This window comes from Symphalangus syndactylus, chromosome 14 (genome assembly GCF_028878055.3).
Source record: "Symphalangus syndactylus isolate Jambi chromosome 14, NHGRI_mSymSyn1-v2.1_pri, whole genome shotgun sequence".
NCBI classification, from domain to species: domain Eukaryota; kingdom Metazoa; phylum Chordata; class Mammalia; order Primates; family Hylobatidae; genus Symphalangus; species Symphalangus syndactylus.
In genome coordinates, this window is record NC_072436.2 from 64,215,499 (window position 1) to 64,231,792 (window position 16,294).

Genomic DNA, 16,294 nt, shown 5'->3' on the forward strand with positions numbered 1-16,294 from the left:
CCTTACATGATGTTAGCTGGTAAACCCAGCTCAAGTTATCATCTGTAAAGTCAGATTCAAGTCATGAGTGCACTGATTCAACAAATGTTTATTGAGCACCTACTAAGTGCTGAGCACAGTGCTAGGTTCTGAGAAGTCAGGGTGACCAAAACAGAGAAAGTAATGGCAGTAAAGTGTTGAGACATCGACCAGGCATGGTGGCTCACACCTGTAATCTCAGCACTTTGAGAGGCCGAGGTGGGTGGATTGCTTCAGCTCAGGAGTTCGAGAACAGTCTGGACAACATGGTGAAACCCTGTCTCTACACACACACACACACACACACACACACACACACACAAATTAGGCATGGTGGTGCACAGCTACTCAGGAGGCTGAAATGGGAGGATCACTTGAGCCTATGAAGTGGAGGTTGCAGTGGGCCGAGATTGCACCACTGTACCCAGTCTGGGTGACAGAGTGAGACCCTGTCTCAAAAAAAAAAAAAAAAGTGTTCAGACATCAAAATAAATAATGTGTCTTATCAAAAGATGATCCTATCCTTTGAAAAATATTAATGGCAAAAAAGTTCAACTCAACCTGGGCTGTGGATACCACGTGTTTTAATGTGTTTGCTGTGATTAGAGAGAGTCCTCCTGACAGTCAAAGGGCCCAGGGCCTGCAAAGTTCTTGAGCCTGGCAGCTAAGGCCCTCATAAGAGGATGACTACCCCACGTGGACCCCAGCGAATCTGAGAAGGAACAGAAGAAACTCCACTCTGCCTAGTTCCTTGCTTTCTAACCATGGTGAGGCTACCACACAGGTTTCTCATGGTGCCCCTAACTGGCCTCTGACCTTCCCCAGGGACTCAGCGGGACAGGAAGAGCCACACTGAGCCAGGCCTGGTCCTGCAAGGTGGACAGGCCCTCACGGTGCTGCTGGGGGCTGAGCAGTGACTTGAGTGAGAATGGAGAGAGGGTTGGGGTGGGAGGGGAGGTCCTGGGTTTCAGGGGTGGAGCTTGAACTGTGGGAGGGAGCGAATTGCAGGCCCTAAAGACAGACTTATTTCTCATTTCATCTGTTGTCCATTCATTCACCAACAAATATAGGCTGAGTTGGTGTGAGGTGCTTCTACCCAGCAAAGAAATGCCAGGAATATGGCCATAACTCACCCAGACAGGATCACTACCTTCGAGACCTTGCACAGACTTGAGGAGTATGGACCTGGGAGTCCCAGCGCCAGCTGGGCTGGCCCTGCACCATCAACTAGCTCCATGCCATCCACCCTGTCAGATCTCTGCCCAAATCCAGCCCTTGGCCTCCAGATCCTGAAGCTGAAAGCTTTCAGCACCTGCTCTCCCTCTGCCTCTTCCATCCCTGTGAACAGATGGCCCAGCTCAGGCCACTAACCTGACTTCCTGACCTCTGGCTCTAGCTTCCAGGCTGGGAGTTGGAGTGGAGGTGGACTCATTTTTGGAATAACCACCCTCAGGAGTCAAAAATACAGTTTTCCAGACTGGGACCCTGTTTGGGGAGGTTTCTGAGTCCCTTGATGTAGGCAAGAGCCAGCTTCACACACAAACGCACACGCACACACACATGCATGCATGCACACACCTGGTCAGCCCTCCCCCAACATACCATTCCATGTAAATCCTCACACATACCATACACATATGGTCAAAATACTCCATGTATCCCACACTCTGTGCTCACACATTGTGCCACATGCACATCCATGACTCCACCTTGCCTGATAGAGACCCACAGTACTCGCACACACACAAACACGCATACACAGTTACACCCTCACAACCGCACTTGCACATCCACATCCATTCGCATGCTCACTCCTTCATACTCACACATAAATATGTGTGTACCTTCAGGCCTCATGCTCATGCACATTTACACACATGCTCACTCTTACTGCCTTACACGCACAGGCACACATCATACATCCTTACCCAACAGGCGCTGTTCCAAGCACTTTATGTGATAAGCTCACCCCGAGTAACACAACCTATGAGGGAGGTACTGTATCACTTCCATTATATAGATGAGGGAACTGAAGCACAGAGAGGTTAAGTCACTTGTCTAACACCACACAGCTATTAATGGCAGAGCTGGAATTCAAACCCAAACCACCAGGCTCCCCAATCCAAGCTCTTAGCCACTACATTCCATGGTCTCTTTGGTGGCAGAAATAAAGTTAGTTATTACAATAAGCCTTGGAAAGAGTTTGTAGTTTTGCTGTGTCTCAGTTTGCCATCACTTGCCTCAGAGGGGGATAAAAATCAGTCCAGCCTCTGTCTATGCAGAATATTGGAAACAGTCAACTGAGTTCTGACTGGTTCTGACCCCAGCTTGCTGTGTGACCTCGGGCAAGTAGCTGATCTTCTCTGGGCCTGTTTCCTGATGTGTAAATGTCAGGGGGGAGGCAATGAGATCAGAGGTCCCTTTGGGTGGAACGCCCCCAGTCCTCTCCCACCTCTTAGCCTGAGAGCTGGCCTTCATGAAGCCTGGCACTGTGGGCACTGCCCTGGTAAGCACTGGATCTTAGCCTGTTTCTGCTGCAATAACACAATACCACAGACTGGGTAATTTATAATGAGCAGAAATGTATTTGGCTCAAGGTTCTGGAGGTTGGGAAGTCTAAGAACAAAGGGCTGCATCTGATGAGGGTCTTACTGCTGTGTCATCACATGGCAGAAGCCATTACAGGGACAACAGAGAGAGGAAAGGGGACCAAACTCATCCTTTTATAAAAGAACTCATTCCCGAGGTGACAGCATTAATCCATTCCCAAGGTGACCTTTAATCACCTCTTAAAAGTCCCATCTCTCAAACCATTGCATTGAGGATTAAGTTTCCAGCACTTGAACTTTGGGAGACGTGGTCACCATCTTGTTCATCTTCCGCCCACTCACCCATCCATGCATTCATTCATTCTCCATTCCTCCAACTATCTATCCATGCATGCACTGATTATCTACCTATTTATCCATCAAGATAAATGCATTATCTACCTATTTATCCATCCACTCACTCAATCACCCATGCACTCATTATCCATCCATTAATTCATCTATGTATCCACCATTCGTTTCTCTTTCTTTTTTTCTTTTTCTTTTGAGACAGAGTCTTGCTCTATCACCCAGGCACGAGTGCAGTGGCACAATCTCGGCTCACTGCAACCTCCATCTCCTGGGTTCAGGCAATTCTCCTGCCTCAGCCTCCCAAGTACCTGGGATTACAAGTGTGCACCACTGACCTCAAGTGATCTGCCCACCTCGGCCTCCCAAAGTGCTGGGATTACAGACATGAGCCACCACACCCGACCTCATTTCTTATATTCTTTCATCCATCCATTCTCCAACTACCAATCCATGCATGCACACATGTATGATTTGCTCCATCCATCCACCCACACATGCACACATCTTTTCATCCATCACTCCTCCACCATCTGTGTATCTACTCATCCACCATTTACTCTTACACTTATCCGTCCATGCATGGATTCATCCATCTGTCCATGTTACAAACACTTACTGAGCAACACACCAGACATCATACTAGGCTCTGGGAGTAGACTGATGAGCCCTCAGAGTGCTTCCAGTCTACTGGGGAGACGGAAAGGTCAATAAACAGGTACAGGGTGATAAGTTCTCTGATTAGGTAGAGTGAGGGGAGATGCACGAGGAACAAGCAAAGGCAACCTTGCTCAGACCTGGGCACCTAGGAAGGCTTCCCACACGAGCTGCATCTGAAGGATGAATATGAGGTGGCCAGGCAAAGGAATGGGGACAGGCAAACAATATGTGCGGCAAAGAGACCAGCCCATGCAACAACACAGAGCTGCAAGATAAACAGCTCACCTGGAATGTAGCATGTGAAGCGAGGAGAGGTAAGGGTGATGGGCCAGTCACAGAGAGGTAAGCCCTCCCTTGGTGTCATCCCTTAGTCCATGCCTGTACATTGCTTTCTTGCAGGGCTTGGGACACCTGCTGTCCTGCTGAACCAATGGCCTCTGGGTGCTGCTGGCTGTGGTGAGCTGGTGTCCATGCCAACATGGCTGCCTTCCCCATCTGGGTCCTGACCCTGGCCCCAAGGTGCAGCAGCATCTGCTCTCTGTGGCTGCCCTCCTCCTGTCCCCCAGGCCCAGTGGCCCTTGCTCTCGCCACAGCTGTGTCTGTGCCAGGTCCCCTCGTGTGAGCATCAGAGGCCAGGCCTTCCCATCAGCAGCTGGAAGGAAGTCAAAGCTCCCCAGCTTTACTTCTGAAGCCCCCCATCATCAATCTGGTACTAGGCATCCTGAAACAACTAATAATAGTACAATTATCCAACATTTGCTTAGCAATTTAGGGTTCACAATGTGTCATCATGTGCCCTACTACCTCAATTGATTCTCATAATACAATGACTATTAGCCCTGCTTTCTGAATGAGGAAACTGAGGTTTAGACAGCTAAGGAAACCTTCCAATGACAGCCCTGGAAGAAATAAAATGCCCTGACTCCCAATCCTGGGCCATCCCCTCCTTTCTGGCCTGCTGTGTGCTGTGGTCTCCCAACATTCACACCTCCACACCTTTGCCCAGCCACTCTCCTTGCCTGGAATGCCCTTGCCAGTCTCTGCCTGCCTTCATGAAACCCATCACCCAGGCCCAGGTTGGCTCAGAGTTTCTACAGGGAACCCTTCCTCATCCTTCTCTCCCTCCCCTTTGCTCTTCAAACTTATGAAATGCCACCTATGTACCAAGCATGTACCCAGAGTGATGCTGGATGCAGAGACTACAACAAATAACAAGATGTGGTCTGTTAAATAAGATTTATAGGAGGTTATTGGTCTGGATTGAGCTCCTGGATAAGCTCCAACAGACCAAACCAAAATGGATTCACTCATGCTGAAGTTCCATGCTACAAAGCCAAAACTAAATTGTTTATCTGATCTTCCAAGAAATCAGGACACAAAGAGATAATAGCCAAATCCCCAAACAGGCCACTTTTAGCCAGCATGATAGGAAGTCCCCTCTGCTTTAACCTTTACAAGGAAAGTAACTTTGAAATCAGTCTGCTTTTTGTTCTGCCTGTTTACTTCAGCCCTTTCTGCCTGTAAATCTAATCTCTGTTCAGCTCGTCAAACAATCATTCTATTTTATAAGAATGAGGTGTTGCCCAATTCTAAAATTTCAAATAAAAGCCAATTAGGTCTTTAAACTAAATTTATTGTCATTTTGTCTTTTTACAGGTCCCTGCCCTGAGGAGTTCAAAGACTATGTGCAAACAAGGAAGCAGCTGCCTTGCAGCATGGCCCCTGCTGTATAGGAGCTGCCCAGGGAAATGTGGGAGCCCGGAGGAAGCCCCTCACTCAGACTTGGGAGTCAGCAAGGCTCAGTCTTGCAGGATAAGGGAGTTAGCAGGGTAAACGTTGTTGGGGGCTGGGACTCCAGACACAGGGGACAGCACGTGCAAAGGCCTGGCAGTGAGTTGGCAGGGCAGGTTCAGTGTGGGTGCGGCTGGAGCACAGGGTGAGGGCTGGCAAGAAGGAAGGATAGAGGCAGGGTAAGGGGACCAAGATCAGTCAGTAGGGAACAGATGATGGAGGGCCATGTGGCAGATTTTTGGATTTTCGCTGCATGTCAGTGGAGCCATAAACTATTTTAAGCAGGGATACATGTGAACAGATTTGTGTTCTTGAACCATTACTCTGAGCATCCACCGGGACAGACTGGAGGAGACACCTTGCTACTTTCAACAGCCACTTTGCATTAGGCGCCTTTGAGTACTGACCACATCCTTGAGCTAGGCCTCTAGTGACAGACATCTAGAGCATTGCTAACATTTTGCTATAACAAATAGCACTGTAGCACATATTACTATTCTTACCCTGTTTCCACTTGGGTAAGTATAATTTAAGCATATCTTCACCAACACAGAGCAAAATCATACATATTGATCTTTGCCGATTTTGGCTACAAATGTTAAAGGATGATTTTTATCTTTTATTCAGGGAGTTTTTCGGTTATCTATCTGCCATGTCAAAAACAGCTTTACTTTATTTTTATTTTATTTATTTATTTATTATTTATTTTTATTTTTTGAGATGGAGTCTCGCTCTGTCACCCAGGTTGGAGTGCAGTGGTGGGATCTTGGCTCACTGTAACCTCCACCTCCCAGGTTCAAGTGATTCTCCTGCCTTAGCCTCCTGAGTAGCTGGGATTACAGGCGCGTACCACCACGCCCAGCTAATTTTTGTATTTTTAGTAGAGATGGGGTTTCACCACGTTGGACAGGCTGGTCTCGAACTCTTGACCTCGTGATCTACCCGCCTCGGCCTCCCAAAATGCTGGAATTACAGGCGTGAGCCACTGTGCCCGGCCAATTTTATTGATTTTTTTTTGAGATGGAGTCTTGCTCTGTCGCCAGGCTGGAGTGCAGTGGCACTATCTTGTCTTACTGCAACCTCTGATTCGCAGGTTCAAGCAATTCTCCTGCCTCAGCCTCCCGAGTAGCTGGGATTACAGGTGCCTGCCACCAAGCCCAAATAACTTTTTGTATTTTTAGTAAAGACAGGGTTTCACCATGTTGGCCAGGCTTGTCTTGAACTCCTGACCTCAGGTGATCCACCGACCTCGGCCTCCCAAAGTGCTGGAATTACAGGTGTGAGCCACCGTGCCTGGCCTTGTAGGAGAATTTTCAGATGCTCATCGAGCAGTAGGCACAGTAGAGAAATCAGAAAGGGGAGAAAGAAGCTGAGGGTGAGGAAGGAGGGGTAGGAGGCACCTGGAGACTGGCGCCCCATCTTTTTAACCCTCACAACCCTTGAGGTGGATATAAGCCGCCCACTACCCTGCACACACGCAATTTTACAGATGAGAAAACAGAGAATTGGAGAAGTTAAATTACTTCTCCAAACCTCATACCAATATCTCACTTGAAGCTTCAACAGTGAAAACAGTCAGGCCTGGGGTAGCCCAACAAACATTTGCTGGATTTATTGACAAAAGTGGGAAAGACAAAATTCAAATATGGGCTGCCTCTCCAGAGCTACGAAGCATGGGGCACAAGGGGTGGGGTGGGGGTGGGAGGGTGAGGACAGGAAGGTGGGCTTCAGAGGCAGGTTCAAAGCAGGACATACAAGTTGGGAGGCACTAGCTGATGAGGACAACAGGGGAGAAGGAAGTCACAAGAGTCAAGGTAGAAGACACCTTGAGCACCCTCCTGGATGTCCACACTGGCTAGCAGTCCCTGACTGCTGGCAGCCAACCTACCATTATGTATCATCTCCCCTCCTCCAAGTCAGAATCGAGACCAGGCTCCAGACCCCTCTCTTCTGCTGTACCACCCCCATTCCAACTTGCATACTGCCCATTAGGACCCTGGGATTGGAGTATCCAGGCAGTCAGCCAGGAAGTTGACAGACGTGGCCAGCTGGTCCCTGTGGAGCAAACTTCCCCCACAGACTATGCCAAACTGGATCCAGGACCCATAGACCCCTCTGGAGTGAGAGGCAGCCCCATGCAGCTGGTTTGATAGGCAGACTGAATGAAGCCAGAGGCCCGCTGCAGTCCAGGCCTCTGCATGTAAGCCTCTGTTGGCCCACTGACCTATGCCATCCTTCAACCTGACTGGCAAGGTTATGTGCGACCTGGGCAGTACCCAGGCTTTGGCACCAAACAGGCCTTGGTTCAAATACTGGTTCCACTCAACTCACTAGGCAAAGTCACTTCTCTCACTCAAGCTCAGTTTCCTCAGCAGTAAAACTGAAGATATAATTACTCCCATGTAGGGTCAGTGCAAAAAGTCTGGTGAATAGTAGGTGCTCAATAAATGCTAGCCTGGTTTTTTTTTTTTTTTTTTTTTTTGAGACGGAGTCTTGCTCTGTTGCCTGGCTAGAGTGCAGTGGCACCATCTTGGCTCACTGCAACCTCTGACCCCCTGGTTCAAGCGATTCTCCTGCCTCAGCCTCCCAAGTAGCTGGGATTACAGGCAGACGCCACCATACCCAGCTAATTTTTGTATTTTTAGTAGAGACGGGGTTTCACCATGTTGGCCAGGATGGTCTTGAACTCCTGACCTCGTGATCCACCTGCCTCGGCCTCCCAAAGTGTTGGGATTACAGGCGTGAGCCACCCTGCCCGGCCAATGCTAACCTGTTAATCAGCCTTGGAAGCAAGTCTGGGCCACTTACCTCAGTGTGCCCAGATGTCCCCAAGCATCAGTCCTGCCCCAACTTGGATCTCAGACCAATCCCCACAAGGCCTCGCCTCTTTTTGTCAAAGGAAAATCCAAGAGATTCTTATAGAAGAAGGGCTTTTTACACAGTAGGCCTGAGGACAGACATTCAACGGACAAAGAAGTACAGTTTTCCATTAGTTTATTACAATGATAATAATGATCATGTCTATTTACTGGGCTCCTACTATATGCTGAGTCCTAACAACAGAATTTCCCATCCTTCCCACATTTCTCTAAAGGTGAAAATATTGGCTCCATTTTACAGATGAAGAAACTGAGGCTATCCAAGTGACCTGCAGCCAAGCCTATCTAGTCTCTAGCATTTGTTTCTCTCTGTCTCTCTTTCTCTTGCAGACACACGGTGTTTCTTCTTCCTCTCTCTCTAACCCCATTTGCTCTCCCTATCACAACACCATAATCCAGGGCCGGGCAGAGTAAAGCAGCCACAGCAGTCATGTCCTTAGCAATCCATAATACAGCATGTTTGCTGACAAAATGAATGTGGAGTACAGTTAGGCAACAGGAAATTAACAGCTGACCCCACAAGTCAGGAAAAAGGGTGTACAAAAGCTGAAATGTGCTTCTGCTTCCTGACAATAAGTCTGATGCCAGGAAGAGCAGAGGTTCCCCACCCACATCAGGCAGCCCTGGACTGCTTGACCCTGACTGATGACCCAGAGCCAAAGAGGAGGGAGGTGACCCATGGAGCCCAGGCCACCCCACCCCACCCACAGGGGCCATTAGGGACAGATGATGGTGTCTGAGAACACTCAAGCCATCAGTCCCTCCCCTGCCTCCCACCAACCCATTTTCCACCTGGCAGCCAGCCCAATTTTTTAAAGATGCAAATAAAAATGTGTCCCTCCTCACAGGAAGCCTGCTGTGGTGCTAGGAATCAGGGTGGTAGTTCCCAGGTACACGTTTGTAAAGACTGGTCTACGTCACTCTATGTAACTTAGGCCTCATAATTCTTTTTAAGGAACTTCCACTTGTGGGAAGATGGAGTAGGTATATTTTTTCCTGTACTTCCTGCTAAGTACAACTAAAAACCTAGGACATCACATACAAGACAAACATGAGAAGACTCTGAAAGGTGGAGAAAAGAAGGCAGGCGGGCCAGGGACATCAGGACTGAGGACAGTGGCGACTCTCCTGGGCTTTCTTTTTGTCTCATTATCCCAGAATGGGTACTGGAGAAGCTGGCAGTCTGGAAATGCCAACAGCCACTACAAAAAAAAAAAAACCCTTAACAAAACCTGCTATCTGTAGCCAAAAGACCAGGAAAAGGGCGGCCTGGCAAGACAGAAAATTCCTGGGCAATAAATACCCTACTGCAGCCAAACACCACGGGAAAGCACGCAGCCCCACCCACCCATGCCACAAAGGCTGAATGGGGAGCCTAGACCTCCCCCTGACTAGGCAGTAACGAGGGGTCCCAACATCCCCAGCTGGGTGGTAACAGAGAAGGCCAAGTAGGGAGCCAGGACTTGCATCCCAGCCATTACAGGTGCTCTCCCTGACCTTGGAGTGTTAGTGGAGACCACGTGGGGAGCTGAAACTTGCACCCTGTCCAACAGTAACAGGGAATCCCCCTCTTAAGTGTCAACAGAAGCAAAGTGAGGAACCTGGACTTCTACCTCCACCTGGCGGTACAGAGGCAGTGCCACCCCTTTCTCGGCCAGAGGGGTGTCAGAGGAGGCCAGCTAAAACAAGTTTAGGCTGGGTGTGGTGGCTCACACCTGTAATCCCAACACTTAGGGAAGTCAAGGTGGGTGAATCACTTGAGGCCAGGAGTTCCAGACTAGCCTGGGCAACATGGTGAAAGCCCATCTCTACTATCAGGTTGATGCAAAAGTAAGTGTTTTTGCCATTAATGGCAAAGTCACAATTACTTTTGCACCAACCTAATAAAAATACAAAATTTAGCCAGGCATGGTAGCATGCCCCTGTAGGCCCAACTACTCGGGAGGCTGAGGCAGGAGAATGGTTTGAACCCGGGAGGTGAAGGTTGCAGTGAGCCGAGATTACGCCACTGCACTCCAGCCTGGGTGACAGAGCAAGACTTAGTCTCAAAACAAACAAACAAACAAAAAACAGGTTTAAATAAGACCCAGCATTTTGTAACATAATACAAAATGTCCAAGTTTCAACCAAAAAGTATTAATCATATAAAGAACCAGCAAATCTCAAACTGAATGACAAAGGATAACTGATAGATGCCAACACTGAGATAACTGGGATGTCAGGATTAGCTGACAAAGGTTTAAAATGGCTGTGATAAAATGCATCAATAAGCAACTGCAAACACACTTGAAACAAATGAAAACATAGAAAGCCTCAGCAAAAAAAGAAAAAAGAAAAGTAAAAGAAAAAAAAAGAAGGAGCTACAAAGAACCAAATGGAAACTTTAAAACCAAAAAATACAATAATCAAAATAAAAACCTCAGTGGATGGGCTCAAGAGCAGAATGGAGAGGACAGAGGGAACAATCAGTGAATTCCAAGACAAAACAATAGAACTACCTAATCTGACAACAGAGAGAAAAAAGACTGGAAAAAATATGAACAGACTCATGGACCTGGGGAACTATCGTACAACAAAGATCTAACATTTGTGTCACTGGAGTCCTTAGAAGAAAGAAGGAAGGTGAGGCAAAAAGAAGTACTCAAATCAATAATGGCTGAAAACTCCCCAAATTTGACAAGAGACATAAGCCAACAACAGATTAAAAAGGTGAGCAAGCCGGGCTCGGTGGCTCACGCCTGTAATCCCAGCACTTTGGGAGGCCGAGGCGGACGGATCATGAGGTCAGGAAATCGAGACTATCCTGGCTAACACGGTGAAACCCCATCTCTACTAAAAATACAAAAAATTAGTTGGGCGTGGTGGCGGGTGCCTGTAGTCCTGGCTACTCAGGAGGCTGAGGCAGGAGAATGGTGTGAACCCGGGAGAAAGAGCTTGCAGTGAGCCGAGACTGTGCCACTACACTCCAGCCTGGGCGACAGAGCAAGACTCTGACTCAAAAAAAAAAAAAAAAGGGTGAGCAAATCCTAATCAGGATAACTCCCAAAAATTCATGGCAAAACACATTATAAATTTCCGAAAACTAAAAACTAAGAAAATAATATATAAAGCACCTAGGCAAAAATGCTTTATTTATAGAGGGAAAGCAATTTAAATGACAACAAACATCTCTTCAAAAACCATGGAGGCCTAAAAGATGTATCACAATATTTTTCAGGAAAAAAAAAAAAAATCCAGCCTCACATGATTTCCCTGAAGAATTCTACCAAACTTTTACAAAAGAATTAACACAGGGCCAGGATCAGTGGCTCATGCCGATAATCCCAGCACTTTGGGAGGCCGAGGACGGAGGATTGCTTGAGCCCAGGAGGTTGAGGCTGCAGGGAGCCATGATCGCACCACTGCACTCCAGTCTGGGTGACAGAGTAAGATCCTATCTAAAAAAAAAAAAAAAGAATTAAAACTAGTTATATACAATATCTTCCAGAAAACAGAAGGAAAGAGAAGGAAATACTTCCCAATTCATTACAAAGCTATTATGACCCTGTATCAAAACCAATATTCAGACTAATATCCTTCATGAATAGGTGCAAAAATTCTTAACAAAATATTACCAAATAGAATTCAGCAATATAAAAATAATTCTACACTATGACCAAGTGTAATTTATTCTAGAAATGAAAGGTTGGTTCGATATTTGAAAATCAATCAATATAACCCACCAAGTGAATAGGCTAAAGAAGAAAACCCACATGATTATATCAATCAATGTGGAAAAAGTATTTGAAAAAATTCAACACCCCATGAATGATAAATTGTCAGAAAAGTAGGAATACAGGGGAAATTTCTCAACTTGATAAAGAGCATCTAAAAAAACCTACAGGTAACATTATTCCTAACAGTGAAAGACTGAATGCTTGCTTTCTTTTCTTTTTTTCTGAGACAGGGTCTGACTCTGTCACCGTGGCTGGAGAGCAGTGGTGCAATCACAGCTCACTGCAGCCTCAATCTCCTGGGCTCAAGTGATCCTCCCACCTCAGCCTCCCAAAGTGTTGGGGATTACAGGCTTGAGCCACTGCACCTAGCCTTGGATGCTTTCTTGCTAAAATCAGGAATGAGGCAATGATATCTGCTCTCATTACTCTTATTCAACATAGGATTAGAAATTCTAGCCAGTGCAATAAGACCAGAAAAGGAGATAACAGATATACAAATAGGAAAGGATGAAATAAACTTCCCCCTATTTGCAGATGACCTAATTATCTATGTAGAAAATCCTAAGGAATCTACAAAAAGAAGGGCGAAAAAAAGAACTTGACTTCTATAAATATTAACTCAAAGTGGATCACCAACTTAAATGTAAAATTATTAAAACTAGAAAAAAATAGAAGATCTTTGGGACCTAGGACTAAGCAAAAAGTTGCTAGATATAATACCAAAAACACAACCATTAAAGTTGATTAATTCAACTTAATCAAAATTTAAAATGTTTGCTCTATAAAAGACTGGCCCTATAGAGGATAAAAAGACAAGCCACAGAATGGGTAAAAATATTTGCAAACCACACAGCTGACAATGAACTAGTATCTAGAATACATAAAGGTCTCTCAAAACTCCAGCAGCAAAAAAGCAAATGATCCAATTAGAACACGGGTTGGGGGAACGGGTGCAGTGGCTCATGCCTGTAATCCCAGCACGTTGGGAGGCTGAGGCCAGAGGACTGCTTGAGTCCAGGAGTTAGAGACCAGCCTCGGCAACATGGCAAAACCACGTCTCTAAAAAATATACAAAAATTAGCCAAGTGTGGTGGTGCACGACTGTAGTCCCAGCTACTTGGGAAGCTGAGGTGGGAGGATGGCCTGAACATAGGAGGTTGAGGCTGCAGTGAGCTGAGATTGCACCACTACACCCAGCCTGGGTGACAGAGCAAGCCCCTGTTTCAAAAAAAAAAAAAGAACATGGGCAAAAGACATGAATAGATTTTTCACTAAAAAAGATATACAGATGGCAAACAAGCACATGAAAAGATGTTCAACATCATATGCTATTAAATAATTCAAATTAAAATCACAAGACATCATTACATAAGTATAAGACTAGCTAAAGTAAAAAATAACGACAATACTAAATGCTGGCAAAGATATGGAACAGCAATCATTCATTGCTGGTAGGAATAGAAAATGGTACAGATACTTTGGAAGATAGTTTGGCAGTTTTTTACAAAACTAAATAAACATAGTCTTACCATATGATCCAGCAATCATGCTCCTTGGTATTTACCCAAGTGAGTTGAAAATGTATGTCCACACAAAACCTGTACACAGACGTTTATAGCAGCTTTATTCATAATCATCCAAATTTGGAAGCAACCAAGATGTCCTTTATTAAGTGAATGGATAAACTGTGGTACATCCAGACAATTGCATATTATTCAGTGTTGAAAAGAAGTAAGCTAACACACCATGAGAAGACATGGAGGAAACTTAAATGCATATTACTAAGTGAAAGAAGCCAATCTGAAAAGGCTACAAATTATTATATGACTCCAGCTATATGACATTCTGGAAAAGATAAAATTATGGAGACACTAAAAAGTTCAGTAGTTGCCAGGGGGTTAGGGGGAGGAAGAGATGGTTGGCAGAGCACAGAGGATTTTTAGGGCAATATATAATACAGGATCAATTTAAGAGATCTAATAACCAACTAATAAAATTATCACAATCAGAACAGAGAAAATGGAGGAAAGAAATAGCCAAAGAAGTAATAGAAAATAATTTTCTCAGAACTGACGGAAACAAACCTCCACTCACTGGCCAGCACAATGAAAGAGAAAAGACTCAACCCCAGGACTCATCAAACACAGGGCTAGGGACTGCTGTTTCTCCATATACGGCCTCCAAGTACCCCTCTTATCCCAATTATACACATGCATTTGTTTATTTAAAAACAAAAAGACCTCTAATCTGTATGCTTTCTCCCCAGTTATGTAGCATCTACACATCAAAGTAAAATCAGGAACCTAAGTTACATTATCTCAATATACCCTAATCCCAAAGGCCCTTGGGATCAAGTTCAAATGTTTTAGCCTAGATTTAACACCCTCCCCATCTCTAATCTGCCTCTTCTCTCTGCCACATCCTGAGCTCCATCAACTGATCTTGTCCCAAACTATAAAAAGGCGGGTAGAGACACTAAATCCCTCCTAAAACCTTCCCCCGTGTTAGACAAATAAGATAGAGCGTTCCCCACCACAAAATGTCTGTGTCTGCCCTTGGACCCAGAGTTTGCCATTACCATCTCCACACTACGGCCTTCTGGACTACGGCCTTCTGGACATGCCCTGTTTCAAACTTTGGCCCCACTCCTGCCACCTTCCTGCTTCATTTTTCATAGTACTTATCATTTCACTTTACTTTTCTTTCTCTTCTGTAGCTCCAAGAGGGCTGGAGGTTCTGTCTTGTGCACGGTTGCCTATAAAGGGTTAAAGAGTGCCTGGTGTTTCGAAGATGCTTGTTATGGGATGAATCGTGTCCCTCAACATTCACACTGAAGCTGTACCATGCAGTACCTTGGAATGCAACTATATTTGGAGATACAGCCTTTAAAGAGGTAGTTAAGGCAAAATGAGGTTACGAGGATGGGCCTGATTCCAATCTGACCTCATATTCCACAGCACCCACTCGGAACACCACATCTGTGTCCTGCCAAATGATGACTGTGCGAGCCCCTGCCCCCTCTCTTCTGTCCACCTCGGGCATCCCCAGGCTTCACCCCCGTCTTCCAAACAGTCGTTCTCACTTTGCTGCAGCAGTGGCCTCTGGGAAAGGGCCCTTGGGTTTGGGCAGCTCAGCCTGTCAACCCAAGTCTGTCCTTCTGGCACACAGCCCCTCTCTCTTGGAACCCCTTTGCTTGGCCTGGGTTGGGGGGACTCACCGTCTCTTCTCCCTAGGTGCTCTCTGCTTTGATGAGTTTCCTTCAAAAACTCTCCTCAGGCTTCTCTAGCTCCGGATACAGGAGGGTGGATAAAGGAGCAGTCTAGCTGCCTGCCAGCAAGACACACAGGGAGGTGTCTGCACCTGCAGAGAGAATAGGGGTCTTGTCCTTAGCTGTTGTCCAAAACAACAGAAAATGCTCCACTCCACAGGCTGCTGTGCTTTTAGAGGAAACCAAAGTAAGACCTTGAGTCAGTCAGGGTCCTCTCAGGAAACAAAGGGTGAACTCAGCTGTTTGGTTTTTTTTTTTCTTCAGATAATTTAATGAAGGGACTATTTACTTGGATGTGAAGTAACCAACATTAAGAAAATCAACATGGGGCATTGAGGCATCCTGGGGCTAGCAAGGATGATAACCCTCATCATCCCAGCCTGAGGGGCAAGGGGAGGAAACAGGGTTACTGGAGACAGTGAGGGAGGTTATGGCAGGAGATGTCATCAGGAGGTGGGGGGGAGGGGCGGGGGGACAGAGGGCACGCTACGGCCAAAACTGCAGTGCTCATCAGGACAGGAGCCGGGGAGAAATACTTCAACCTCTCTCTTCTCCCATCTCCTGCTGGTGTCTCCCATTAGTCAAACCCAGCTGGAAGCCAGGGGCCATGGAAACCCAGCGATGCCCTCCCTACAGGGCAGCCCCCACACCGGGCACAGAGGAGGATGTGGGTGGATCAGGGAACGCAGAGAACCAGCACAGGCCTAACCCAGGGGCGGCAGCCATACCAACTTGAGCAAATGTCCTACCAAAATGACATCGAGGAAGCACAGGGGGTCATCCGTTTTTACTGAGCCATCTGGGTTTGACAATATTACAGCGTACATTACAATGACTATTACAGAGGGTATTTAGTGGAGACTTTTTGTACACCTGCAGCCACTTCCCCTCCTAATCTCACACTCGTTTTCTGTATTATAATCAGGGATGCCTCTCTCCCTGAATCAGTCCAGTTTCCATCAAGTAACACTCAGGTTAGGACAATTTGAGTAGCATTTAATAAAAGGACTATTTGTTGAGGTGTAAGCAGGAGATGGCCGCCTATCTCTGGGCTGGTAACACCAG

General features: G+C 46.3%; 1 protein-coding gene across 3 annotated transcripts in view; it reads right to left on the reverse strand.

Annotated features, from left to right (window-relative positions):
- Positions 1-16,294, reverse strand: part of MAPK7 (mitogen-activated protein kinase 7) — a 33,659-nt gene that overhangs the window by 3,914 nt on the left and 13,451 nt on the right. The window contains exons 9-11 of one of the 3 annotated variants that reach the window (XR_010115637.1): positions 15,179-15,321; positions 14,659-14,716; positions 11,351-11,678 (exon numbers count right to left, since the gene is read on the reverse strand). The exons of 1 other annotated variant lie outside the window; for it this stretch is intronic. The gene's annotated coding sequence lies outside the window, so the exon portion shown is untranslated. Of the gene's footprint in view, positions 1-11,350; positions 14,717-15,178; positions 15,322-16,294 lie in introns of those variants that run through there. One more of the 3 variants, XR_010115636.1, reaches the window with a different exon arrangement.